Source organism: Carlito syrichta, unplaced genomic scaffold, assembly GCF_000164805.1.
Source record: "Carlito syrichta isolate Samal-C Ts95f unplaced genomic scaffold, Tarsius_syrichta-2.0.1 Scaffold313117, whole genome shotgun sequence".
Lineage (NCBI taxonomy): Eukaryota > Metazoa > Chordata > Mammalia > Primates > Tarsiidae > Carlito > Carlito syrichta.
In genome coordinates this window covers 174,977-189,457 of record NW_007257213.1, presented here as the reverse complement: position 1 = coordinate 189,457, position 14,481 = coordinate 174,977, and positions in this window count along the sequence as shown.

Sequence of the window (14,481 nt, the reverse complement as noted above, 5' to 3'; positions counted from 1 at the left end):
GCATGTGGTCAATCAGTTTTCCCAGCACCATTTACTGAATAGGTTCTCCTCTCCCCAGTGGTGGGAGGTGGAGCCTTTGTTGAAGATGAGTTGGTTGAGAAATTGAGGTTTTGCTTCTGTAGTCTCAATTCTATTCCATTGGTCTATATGCCTGTTCTTGTACCAATACCAAGCTGTTTTGATTATTGTATCTTTATTGTAAAGTTTAAAGTCTGATATTGTGATACCTCCTGCTTTTTTTTTTTTTTTTTTTGCTGAAGATTGTTCTGGCTATTCTTGGTCGTTTGTGTTTCCATATGAATTCCTGTATTGTTTTTTCTAGATCTGAGAAGAATGTTGCTGGTAATTTGATGGGTATTGCATTAAATCTGTAGATTGTCTTAGGTAAGATGGACATCTTCACAAAGTTGATTCTTTTCAACCCATGACCATGGGATATTTTTCCACTTGTTTGTGTTACCTTTGATTTCTTTGAGCAGTGTTTTGTAGTTTTCATTGTAAAGGTCTTTCATGTCTCTGGTTAGGAAGATGCCAAGGTATTTCATTTTCTTTGTGGCTATTGTGAATGGAATTGTGCTTCTTATTTGGTTTTCTGTTTGTTTATTATCGGTGTAAAGAAATGTGATTGTCTTTTGCACATTTATTTTATACCCTAAGACTTTGCCAAAGTCCTTTTTCAGTGTTGTCTGCAAAGAGAGATAACTTAATCATGTTGTCTGCAAAGAGAGATAACTTGACTTCCTCTTTTCCTATTTGGATACCCCTGATCACCTTCTCTTTTCTGATTGCTGTAGCCAGGACTCCCAATACTGTATTGAACAGGAGGAGTGAGAGTGGGCATCCTTGTCTTGTTCCAGTTTTCAGGGAAAATGGTTCCAAGTTTTGTACGTTTAGGAATGTACTGGCTGTGGGTTTCTCGTAGATGGCTTTTACTATTTTGAGGTATGTTCCATGTATGAATAGATGCTCGAGGGTTTTTACCAAGAATGGGTGCTGGATTTTATCAAAAGCATTTTCTGCATCTAATGATATAATCATGTGGTTTTTGTTTTGATGTCTGTTGATGCATTTAATTACATTTATGGTCTTGCGAATATTGGACCAGACTTGCATCTTAGGGATGAAGCCTACTTGGTCATGATGGATGATTTTTGAGATGTGTTGTTGAATCCGGTTTGCTAGGATCTTGTTGAGAATTTTAGCATCTATGTTCATCAAAGATATTGGTCTGTAGTTCTCTTTCCTTGTTGGGTCTTTACCTGGCTTGGGTATCAATGTGATGTAGGCTGCATAAAATGATTTGGGGAGAGTTCCATCTTTCTCAATCACCTTGAATACTTTCAGTAGTATTAGTATCAGCTTCTCCTTAAATGTCTTATAGAATTCTGCTGGAAAGCCATCTGGTCCAGGACTTTTTTTTGTAGGTAGTTTTCTTATTACGTAGTCAATTTCCTTGATTGCTATTGGTCTATTTAGGGTCTCAATTTCTTCTTGTTTCAACCTAGGCAGGTTGTGTGATGTCAGAAAGTCCTCCATTTCCTTAAGGTTTTCAAGTTTGTTTCCATACAAGTATACATAGTAGTCTCTAATGATCTTTTGTATTTCTTCAGGGTCAGATGTGACTTCATCTTTTGTGTTTCTGATTGTGTTTATTTCGGCTTTTTCTCTTTTTTTCTTAGTCAGTCTAGCTAGGGGACCATCGATCTTGTTTATTCTTTCAAAGAACCAGCTTTTTGTTTGATTGATTTTTTGTATTATCTTTTTGTCTTATATGTCCCAGACTTGAGATTTTATTTTGGTGATCTGGATTCATCTGCAGAAGTTAGGGTTTTGATGGTCTTGCTTTTCCTGCTTCATTAGGTGACTTATTAGGCTGATGATTTGTGTTCCTTCCATTTTCTTCATGCGCATTTGTAGAGACATGAATTCCCCTCTTACTGCAGCTTTCATGGCATCCCAGAGATTTTGGGTAAGATGTTTCTTCATTTTCATTTGTTTCCAGGTATCTTTTAATCTGTTTTGATGTCATTATTGACCCAGGAGTGGTTTAGCATCATGCTATTTAGTGTCCATGTCTTTGTGGTTTTGGGGGAAACTTGTTGGTGTTGATGTTTATTTTTATTCCACTGGGCACTCAGCCAGGGAGGGAGCTGGCAGCAGCTGAGTGCCAGGTAGATCAGTGTAGCCATCAAGGGAACCCAGATCTCTACAAGGTGGTATCCAAGGGCCTCCACAGGCGGTGGTGGGTGACTTGGGGCTGGGTGAGATGGTGTAGCTGGGGAGGGAGCTGTGGTGGCCTGGGGCGAGGCATGGCCCTCCAGCTGGGTGACAGAGTGAGACTCCAACACAAAGTAATAATAAATAATAAACAAACAAATAAATAAAATGCTTAGTGGGAAGAGACTAGGGCTAAAGGTCTCCTTCTTGGAAATTAGAGTCAAGCAGGATTTCCTTTAAGGACAAGCAGAAAAATCCCACCATGGTCAATTTGTGTTCCTGGGAGACTGACTGGGTCCCTTTTCTCCCCATCTGAGGAACTGCACAAACATGGCAGAAGCCCTCTTCCACTGGCCAAGGCGGCAGAAAGGCGGGACTGGAGTTGGACAGAGCTGGTTGGAAACTGACTGTCTCTGTGTGGCTCAGGGACTCCAGGCTTATGTCTTAGAAACTCAGATTTGTCATCTGCCCAATGAAAATAGCAGTTTAATCTGATAGGGTTGTGGTAAAGGCCTTAGCATGAATTCCAGGCCAAAGGTGGGAAACCAAGTACCATGATCCCATACAAAGGCCCAGGGAGCAGGGTCAGAGCTAGGGGTCAGGATGGAGCAGAAGTGGGCCCAGGTTGCAGGAACTGTATGAAGACTGGGCAGCAGGGCCCAGGAGAGGGCAACACCCAGGACACAAATGTAAGAAGGTCATGGGCTTGCAGTCGCCATGTACGTGGGAGACAGACATTACTTCCCTCCCTGGTTTGCTCACAGTGCTGATGGGTATGGAAAGCCATGGGTGATTGTTTCTACCTCATCCTGCTGGGGAGCTGGGGTGTTATCGGCTGCCACTCCGGGTCCTATTCTATGGTGAGTAGCTCCTCACCAGTGGGAATGCAGTGTGGCTTAGTGATGATTTCCAATGTCAGAACCGGTGGCTGCCAGTTTTGTGTAATTTGAGACTCATACTTCCTCTACTATCTTGTCCAAAGCATTTTCAGACTTTGTGATTCATATAGATGGTTCTTTTTCTTAATTTTTAATTTTTAGGGTTTTTTTAGAGATGAATTCTCACTCAGTTACGGAGACTGTAGTGTAGTGGTGTGATCACAGCTCACTGCAACCTTGAACTCCTTGGCTCAAGTGATCTTCCCACCTCAACCTCCCAAATAGCTGGGACTACAGGTGTGACTACCATGCTTGGCCAAGTTTTTTTACTTTTTGTGGAGACAAAGTCTTGCTATGTTACCTAGGTTTGTCCTCTCAAACTGGCCTCTAGCAATCCTCTTGCTTCAGCCTCGCAAAATGCTGGGATTATAGGCGTGAGTCACTTCACAGACCCTAGATGGTTCTTAAAGTTTCTAGAGACTTTAAGAAGTACCATAAAATTGCATATGGCTTTGGCATACATATATGTGAAGCTGTCACCTGTTAAGGTTCAGCTAGGCTAGTGACATCTGAGAGTATGTCCTGAAGGTTGGGGGTGCCAGGTGGCAAGTCAGGAATTGGACAGGTGGATGGAGAGTCCAAATGGAGCCAGGATTAATAGTCAGGTCTCCCACTGCTTTGTCAACTGAGGCAGTGGCTGGACCCAGCAACCTTCAACCAGAAGGTCAGAGGGCATCAGGTATTGGAAGAGAGCAGAGTGAAACAAAGTGACCCCTTCTAACTCTGAAGTCTTTGTTTTAATACAGTGTGTGACATAATGCATGGAGTATTGCCCAGCAGAGAAGCTCACTCCGTTAAAGAAAGAATTACTCTGGTGCATATTAAACATTAAGGAAGACTTTATTCGGGACTGTTGCAATAGGGGAGAGAGACTGAGCCCAACTCCAAATACAGCAAGGACAGATGAAGAGCTATAAGCAACAACTGGAGGGGGTTGATAGATGAAAAGTTTCTAACAGGAGACGGGTGGGGGATTCTGCCAAACTGACCTAACAGGATTCTTCTCTTTTTTTGGAGTTGGAGTCTCACTCTGTCACCCAGGCTGGAGTGCCGCGGCCGCTCCAGGCCACTGCAGCCTCGACCTACTGGGTTCCGGCAATCCTTTCGCCTCAGCCTTCCAAGTAGCTGGAATTACAGGCGCGTGCTACCACACCCGGCTAATTTTTTGATTTATTGTAGAGATGAGGTCTCACCAAGTCGACAGGATTCTTCTTAAAGGCAGGTCAAAAATGAATACTTTAAAAAGGATGAGGAACTTCATTAGATGGGGGTGAGAGGATTCTTACTAAACTGACTTTGTGGGATTCTTGCTAAGACTGGGTGATGCAGGTCCAGCAAGCACAGGATGGAAAGTAATGGGAAGCCAAGGACAATGACTAGAGGGAAGAGAAAAGAGGTTCAGAAAAGCCTAACTAAAGTTTGGTCTTTTTCAAGCCATGCTCGGTGTCGAGTTTTGTTGGGGCTTGATCCCTGCTACCCTCATGGCTGACCTAGAGTTGCCAGCCCCCACTGAAGGTCTAATGCCTTTAGAGCCCAGTTTCTCTGGGGGTCAGAAATGACTATGTAGCTCAAAGTTGCCGTCATATGACCATATGACTATACAGTAAGTCCCCTACGTATGAACGAGTTCTGTTCCAAGAGCATGTTCATAAGACCAATTTGTTGTAAGTCCAACAAAGTTGACCTAACCCAACTAACACAATTGGGTATATGGTAATGTACTATAATAGGTTTATAGTACTCTTCACACAGATAATGCACAGAAAACAAACAAACACACAAAAAAATAAATCATTTTGCATCTTTCAGTATAGTACCTTGAAAAGTATGCCAGACACATGAACTAACTTACATGATTGGACATGGGAGCGCACGTTTACATCTTTCAAACTTTGCAACTTAAAAGTTTGTGTGTAGAGGACATAAAATACTGTCCTGTGGCCAAAGCCTCCAGGCAAACAAAGACTTTTCCTGTCAGACAAGACTTTCCAGGGGCCTAGGGGTCACTTCTCAGTAGCTGAGGATAAAAGGAAGACCTCCCTTTGGGTAAAGTGAATTCTTCACTATGCTAAGATTCTCTGAATACAATTTCTCTGGCTCTAACTCCACTTCTTTCTGATCATCTATGGAATTTCCACTCTATAAATTCTTTGATAGTGATGGTGTTGACTACCCTGGTGTGAGAAGGCATCATTATCAACACTTCCCACTCAAGAGCATCTTAAGTGAATTTTACTTATTCATTTCTGTACTGAATAAGTACTATGGAATATTCATGATGTACAAAGCATGTTTCACATTGAAAGAAAAATTCTTTACATTTGTAAAATTCATTTCCATTTGATTTATAGTCAAAAGTCTGCAATTTACAGAGGATAGAGCTTATCAAGCCCATTTTGCAGATAAGGACATTGCCTTTTTAAATTACTTCACCTTTATTATCACAGAGATCGGACAGATGCGCTCCATGAAGCTCTGAATGAACTTGTGACCATTTTGACCAAGGAGTACAAAGGCTGGCAGGATAGGGAGAGGTTTTTGAAGAGTTTCCACAGGTGAAAGTGAAGCTCAAGGAGAGCAGAGCTGAGCTCAATGCCCTTGCAGACAGGATTGACAAAGTCCACGGGGACTGCACCCTCTCCAACATGATGGCCAGCTCCACCAGCACTATCTCTCACATCCTGATCATCCTCGGCCTGGCTCTGGCTCCTTTGACAGCAGGGACCAGTCTGGTGCTCTCGGCAACTGGGGTGGGACTGGGAACTGCGGTTTCCTCCAGCAGTGTGGATCATTCAAACAGGTTGTCGGCAGAAACCAAAGTCAGAAGCCTGATAGCCACCAGAATCAACAAAGCAAAGGTGGTCAAGGAGGCTGTGCATCAGGACACCTCCAAAGTGATTTCCTTAGCTGCCAATTGCTCCTGAGACCTGCAAAGCATTGAGAAGAACATTGTGCCTTCACCCCAACCAAAGTCAATTCTTGTTTAGAAGCCAGTTCTCAGCGCCTCGTGACCACTGGGGGCATCTCAGCCCGAAGCAGTAGACAGGTGCAGAGAGCTTTTGGGGGCACAGCTCTGGCGATGACCCAAGGAGCCCGCATGGTGAATGAAGCTACCGTGGGCATCCCTTCTGATGAATGTGGTCAGCCTTGTACACAGTCAGTGTACTTGAATGAAGGGGCAAAGGCAAGGTCAGTGGAAGAATGGGGCAGCAGGCACAGGAGCTGGAGAGAAAGCTGGAGCAGCTCACCCAGATCTATGTGAGTATCCAGCTGGGTCCAGCCCAGTGACCCCTGACAAGCGCAACCACTGGAGAGGTGTGCTGGACCAAGGTGAGGACACACTGGAGACTTTCTGTTGGAGGGAAAAAGCGGGTGGGGAAAGGCTCAAGGAACTGGGTGTTAAGGAGTGTGGCATTTTTGTTGCTGAGCACAGCAAGGGAGGGTTTAAAGATGGCAAGTGTGTCCAAGAGATGGCAGACTTGGGAGTGCATGAGGTGGGAAGACAGTTTATTTTGTTATTATTTTTAAAGAGTGATGAGGTCTCACTTGTTGGTCTTGAACTCCTGGGCTCAAGCAATCCTCCCATCTCGGCCTCCCAAAATACTAGAATTACAGTCATGAGCCACCATGCTTAGTTGGAACAGTTTATTTTGGATTCAAGAATATGTTGGGGGATTAATAGAGAGGGAGCATGCAGAACAAACAATGAGAAGGCCAGGGAAATGGAAGAGTGGAAAACATGAAACAGCTGGAGTCAAGACTGTAGGAATACAGGTGAAGAAACTGCAGCTCCACTGCCTGTCTGCCTTGTACATAGAGTCTCCCCCAGAATGCAGTCTTCCCTGGGGGTGGTCTCTAATTCTGTCTTTCCTGTGTTGACTCATACTTGTCTTCCAGTGGGTGTCTCAGTCAGGCAGTGGTTTCTTGGTAGTAGTGGTGGTGGTGATGGCAACAGAGTGGGGGAAGCCTTGGTAAGTGGCCAGTCCTGTTTGGGGCCTGGTATCCAAAAAGGCCAATGCAATTCCAATGAAAATCCAAGTGCTGTGTTGGAAAGTATTTGAATGGGGTTTGGGGCAAAGAAACCAAGCTGGGTACAGTGGCTCATGCTGTAATCCACATAGTTTGGGAGGCCAAAACAGGAAGATTGCTGGGGCTCAGGAGTTCGAGACCAGCATGGGTAACAAAGCAAGACTCATGTCTACAAAAAATTTTTTAAAATAGCCCAGTGTGGTGGCACACTTCTGTAGTCCCAGCTTCTGGGGGTTGAGGCAGAGGATTGCCTGAGCTCAAGAGGTCAAGGGTTCAGTGGGCCATGATTGTGCCACTGCACTCCAACATGGGCAACATAGTGAGAACTCAATTCAAAAAAAGAAAAGAATTTAGAGTAGAATTTTCTTTCCCTGGCTAGGTAGGCCTATGCCCCTTGTCAGCTTTGAAGAATTTACAGAATACCGATCTTCCACCTTCTGCACCCCATATGATTATGGGATTGAAAATCTCTGGGTGGGATAGTTGAAGCAGAGCATTTTAGTATAAGTTAGACATAGATAGATACATTTCTTGTAGGCACTTTTTTAGTTTTTTAGACATCTTTCTGCAGGCCAGGTCAGTCCACCCCACCCCCTCAACTCATCAAAAGAAAAGCCCATCAAGGTGAAAAAACGGTACAGCCCAACCTTTCAGGTCATGGTTTAGCATAATAATTATTAACACATCTTCCCTGTTAAAGGTAAAGGCTCAACCCCACCCCTTAGCCTATCAAAGGTTTATAAATGTTACTCAGACCACCTTTTAGCTCATAGTCATGAAGTCTGGCAAGTTAGTCTGCCAAAGCATAATGTGTGTTCTGGGAAAGGCCAAGCCCTCATCCATCAGCCCTCATCCATCATAACCATCTCTCCGAATGGGAAACCTGTACCCCACCTTCTTTAACATGATAATTATTGTGAAATTATACCAAGCTTTTAGTCAAAAGCAAAAAGCATGGTTTTTATTTTCAAGAGACTCACCCACCCATGCCAGCTTTCTGGCACGATTCTCTCTCTGTCCTATCTTTTTCTCGCAAATAAATTCTGTTTCAAAATCTTTGTTGGTTGCTCTGAAATTCCTTTCAGTAGTGAGTTAAAGAGTCTGTGAGCATGCATCACACTCCACCCAGGCAGGTTGGTTAGTGTAGGTTAGAAATAAATAGATAAATTTCTGGTAAGAAGCTTTTATTTTTTAAATAGGAAAAAGTCCAACCATCTTTTCTGCAGGTCAAACTGCCTTGCAGAATGGAATGTGGATTCAATATAGATTTTCAGTCCATCTCACCCCTTCAGTTCACCAAAGGAAAGCTTTATCAAGAGCTATAGAAATGTTAAATAGACCACCTTTTAGCTCTCAATCACCAAATCTGGCAACTGTCTACCAAAGGCAAAGTGTGTGTTAAGAAAACTACACTCTCCTCAAGTATCAGACACAGAGATGATAATCTCGCTCTGCACTTTTTGTATTCTATATAGACTTTGAGTCAATAAATATTGACTGATCTGTGGAGTCTTTCTTGTATTGATTGGTAGGTTCACCTGGACGATGGGTATCTGACTTCCCTTTCTCATGAAACTTCTTCCAGGATCTCAGGGAACAAGTCTTCCTCAGCCTCTCCTACTCATTCACTGGGTTCTCACCCAGTCAGTCATTTCTCTCAAGCCCTGGAACCCCACAGGCCCCACTGTGAAACTCAGGCAAAGCTTGGGCACATCTGGCCTTGGCTGAGCACAAGCATGGTCCCCACCTAACCACTAAAGCTCATGATGGACACGTGGCACATGGTGCTGACTAGGATCAGAATGGCCTGTGTGTGACTGTGAGAGAGGGTCAGCAAGAAATAGAGAGACAGAGACAGACAACCAGATAGCAAACATTCCCCTCCAACTGGCCCTCATGTTTCACCTAGACTCCTGAAAGAACTTCCAGAATGTGGCACTGTCCCTACCCATCCTCCACATGGGACCAGGTTTGTCCTTAAGAATTTGTCCCTTAAGATTTGATCAAGTACCTGCTCCAACTCTTTAGTGATTTTGAGCAGCCTAAAGTAACCTGTGGTGGCCTGAGTTCCTCTGAAAGCAGAGCCAGAGGCAAGGCTCCTGCACAGGGAGTTGATCTGGAAAGTGATTCTGGGAGCAAGACTGAGGGACCAGGAGAAGTGATGCAGGGAGGGGAGGAAAGCCAATAAAAGGGCACCCATGTGGGTGATTGAGCCTGCTGGGGCCTTCAAAGAATGGTCTCAAAATCTTCCTATCCAGGGAAGAGATTGGGAAGCATTTAACCATTGCTCCGCTCCCCCATGGGTTTGCCCCAGTGGGCATTAGTTCTCTGTATTTCCTTGTTGTGCAGCATGTGAGCACCTCGGCTGGAACCCAAGGCTGGAACAAGAGCAAGAGACACGAGATATGCAAAGTCATCTCCAGAACCCTACCGAGTCGCCTATAACGTGCATCCAGGACCTAATAAGCCCATTGTAGATACAATCCTGCAGACTCTTCTGTCCCTCTAATTTGCCATTAGCCAATGGTTACCTGAGGACTTTAACTGAGTCTTTTGTTCTCTTCCTGAAGATGTCAGGCAAGCCACCACCTGCCTGACTGCTTGAACAATGTGTTTCACTTAGGTTTGTCATTTCTTGGGTAATTCACATTTTTTCATAGGTTTCACTCAGGCATTGAGTGTTTCAGTCATTGAGTAATTGAGTTGTTCAGTAATCCATCAACCATTTCCTCCTCAAACCTTAATAGTTTAAATTCCATTGTGCTAGCTGTATTTGATGAAATTCCACTGTAATGCTTGTATCAGTTGAGATTCTTTTGGTTGCAAGCAACAGAAATGGAGTCTGACTGACCTAAACGAAAATGAAAATCCAGTGGAAAAGAGCTAGGGCAGTTCAGAGGGTAGAAGGAAGAACAAAATTCACACACTCCAGGAAGGACAAGAACTGGGGCAGATCCAACATGAGGAATGTATGGTTTGTCCTTTGATGTCTCTGCCACCAGATGGCTTACATCCAACACCTTGAGTCCCTGTGTTTCCACTTAATGTTTCAAATTCCCAAGAGACAGAATAAGTTGGGTCAGGTGACTTGATTCTTGAACCAATCAGTCAAGAGAGGGGATGGGTAATAGACACACAAACCTTGGAGTCAAGCAGTCACCTGAATTTGTGGCTACTATATACAGTCAACCCCTTGGCTATCACACACACACATACAGGCAGGCTTCTTTGAATACAAACAGAAATCACTCTCCTTAGCCTGCTATGAATCCAAGTACCCCAAGTACAACAGCAAATGCCTTCACCACTTCTCCAACTGAAGATATACCCTAATAATCTCTACTTACTGCATCTTGAAGATATGTCATGGAGTAAGGATGTGTATGTGTGAGTGTGTGTGTGTGTGTGTGTGTATACATAGACATACATATATACACACACACATATATATGCATATATACACATACACATGAAAATGCACACACATACAGACACACACACAAATATTTATTTGTAGGAATCAAAGAGGTACAGTAGAGGCTATACTACCCCAGACCATTGCTCACTGTTATAGGCCTTTGACTCTACTCAATGTTCCTCTTACTGTGGGCAATTTCATTCATATGGGGTCTGAGCCCCTTAGTGGTCTTGCCTCACTAAGGTTGTGTAATATTTTTATTAACCTTTACTATCTACTATAGTAGTACAGATAGAAATCCTAGGAGATTCCTCAAGTTCTATTCATATTCCTCCTACCCTATTGTATAGAAACACCATGAATTTCTCATGATAATCAAGATCAATTAGCATATACAACCCAGTGGTGACCTCACTGTTACCTCTACATAGAGTAGCATGGAGAGCCAGACTTGGTCCATCCAGACACCACTTTTCTTGGCCCTGAAGGAGGGATTCCCTCCTTGGGTACTAAAACTTCCAGGTCCAAAGGTTCAGAGTCAATAGGTCTTGAAGACAATAGTTTTGAAAGTGGCTCATTATGTGTAACCACAGATCTGTCAACCTCATGTTAACCTCTTAATGCCCATATCCATGAATGTCAGCTTTGAGGAAAAAAATGCACTAAATGCAGGGTACAGATTCAGAGAATGATTCGTCCCGTAAGGCAGCACTCAACCACTGATAAGGAACTGAGTGCCCATCAGGCCATTTCAGTGATGTCTAAGAGTGTCACTTCTGGGGTGGAGACTCACTGGGCACCAAGTGAATCTTGATGAGGACAGTTCCACATCAGTCCCATGATTACAGAACCCATTTTGAAATAGCAGGCGGCCTGGGAAAGGGGAAGACTTGCAGCTTCAAAAGGTGTCTTCTTCTCTTGAATATGAAAAGTCTCTTTGATGGTGGAGCATTCACAGTGGTGGGCATTCACACGGGACTTGTGTGTTTTCCAGCTCTGACCTCATTCTGAGAGCTCCATCTCTACAACTCTTCCCTCAATATCTCTCTCACCAAGCCTCCAGATTGCTTCCTTCCAAAATACTGAATTTGCAGCCAAATCCTTAGCCGTTGCCCAGGAAACAATGCAGATCCTGGCTTGGGGGTGCCTCCCCTTCCAGGCAGAGTGACTACAAGATGTTCTTTCCTGTTCTTCAGAACATCCTAAATACATTCACGGCCAGCAAATTTTTGTGGATGCTTTGTTTTTCCTGACTGTGTGATTCTTTCCTAACAATGCGTTTTCATGTCACCTGAAAGTCTGTCATGAGGATCTTGGCGAGGTATTCGTCCTACTGCTGTTGACCTACTCGTTGGTAAATTTACAGAATCACTATGTGAATTCATGTCAGCAGCAACCAGAAACAGAATTTGGAATGACATAAATCCACATCAGCGTTCGCGAATGGGTTTTAAGAGGTGTTTTGGCAGAAGCAGAGTGTCAGGGAGAAAGCCCAGGAAACTTGAGAGGGGCTGAGTGCTGATGACTTAACATAAGCACCTGAATTGGGGCCTCATGGTCTTTTCAGTGCTTTTAGTCATTTTTCTGTATTCAGGTTTTGAAAATTGGGGTTAGATGTCTGCCTTCTATAATCAACGATGTCAACTTTTTTGAGCCCCTGGATATAATAAACTTGATTCACAAGAGAGAACTGTTCAGCATAGATTTTCTTCCTAGTTTGGGGATATTTCCATCATGTGCACTCAGAGAAAGAGGCTATTCCCACCACCCCCTAGACTAGATTCTTCCTCCCAGTCCCAACCCTGGTACCAGGGCTATACAGAACCTGGCTGACTCACTGGCTGCTTCCACTTGGGATCCTGAATCTGGAGCAGGTGAGGGAAAGCCCAAGTGCTCAGAACCCATTCCCAGTGAGAGCAGCAAGACTGCCCAAGAGGCAGGGGGGCAAAGGCACCCTGCACCTGCAGAGGCGACATGTCAAGGGGGTGGAACAGTGTTATGACCACAGCATTCCTGACAAAGCACAGTTCTTATGCTCCCAGCCTATGACCTCATGTTGCTATCTTGGTTTATACTTACTTTCCCAGCCTGGTCTCCAGCTGGAGTGAGGTAATCTGATATCATTCCAATACATTTCATGTTGCTGCTGTTTTTCCCCGCAAGAGACGGAGATGGAACCTTTGCTTGACCAGGAGCCTGATGGATGCATGCCAGGAGCTGGAGGCTGTGTTTATCTGCTCCGTTAACAAGGACACCTTAGGAATGGCAACCTCTGCTCGAGTTACCCCTACTCAGGTTGCCCTGAGTAGGTTTATGAACCTCCACCTTTGTTCTTCAAGATACGGTAGTATCTAGTCACAATGGAGAGGAGGGTAGTATGTCACCTGCCTCCTTTAGACATGATGATGACACCAATTTCCATAACTCCTCCAAGAAATTGATAAAGATTTTGTTTTTGTACACCCAGGCATTTAAAAAATGATGACCAGGGCCAGACTGGTGGCTCACATCTCTAATCCCAGCACTTTGGGAGGTCAAGTATGATGACTGCTTGAGCCAGGAATTTGAGACAAGCCTAGGCAACACAGAAATTTTTTTTCTGTCTCTACAAAAAAAAAATTAGCCTGGTGTGGTGGCATGTGCCTGTATTCCCTAGCTATATGGGAGGCTTAGGTAGAAGGATTGCCTGAGCCCAGGAGTTCAAGGTTGCGGTGAACCATGATTGTGCCACTGCACTCCAGTCTGGGAATCACAGTGAGATCCAAATTCAAAAATCCAAAATGATGACCAAGTGAAGGTAGGGGCTTGATGGACCCATTGCAAGGTAAACTCACATCAGATATTCATTTATCGCCCCTTCTGACTAGCCCACAATGGCACTCTGGGACATCATGGGTCCCAGGAATTGGTATAAATCTGGCCAATATCCAACAGTCCCGAGTACATTGTATTTCCTTTCATCAGTCTGCTGTTTTCTGAGGGCACACTCCTGGTCCAGGAAGGATAGACAGATGGAATATTCACAGTTGGGAATGAAATAGAATTCCGTTTCTTACTTTAGAAACTTTGGGCTTATTAAAATTGCATTTTCTCTGTTAAATCTCAGAGTTGGGATGTCTGGCATTGGCTTCTACTCTGCCCATCCAGCACTGTGTGACTCTGGGTAAGTCACTTCCCCTCTCTGAGTCTTAGTTTTTTCACCTGGCAGATGAGATTAGGGTCTCTTCCCCTGCTGATTCAGAGTTGTGAGCAGCCAATGAGATGTGAGTAGTAGGAGGGTGCCACTCAGCAAATTTGACCTCAGCCCTGACCGCTTTTGCCATCTACCTCATCTGAGCAGTCACCAGCACATTCCCGGGTCATTTGGCGGGGCACAACAGTTGGCAGATCCCTGCACCTGGGGACAGAGGCAGAGGGTCAGCAGACCTGGCCTGTGGGATTCTAGCTATTCAGGAGGCTGAGGTGGGAGAATCACTTGAGCCCAGAAGTTCAAGGCTACAGTGAATTATGATGGTACCACTGCATGCCATCCTGGATGACAGAGACCTTGTCTCAAAAAAATTGAAATAAAATAAAAATGAGGCCTTTGACAGGTGAGTGGTTAAGCGAACTATGGCACATCCACACCACATCACTTAGCAATGAAAAAAAACAGACACTCCTGACGTACCCAGTAACCTACATGACTGTCCAGAGTTGCGCCAAGAGTTAAAAGGCAGTCACCAAGAGATACATACTGTATATAAGGTTTTTTGGGTTTAGGTATTTTTTTTTCTTTTTTTTTTTTTGAGTTGGAGTCTCACTCTGTCACCCAGACTGGAGTGCAGTGGCTGTTCCCGGCCACCGCAGCCTTGACCCGCTGGGCTCCAGCGATCCTTC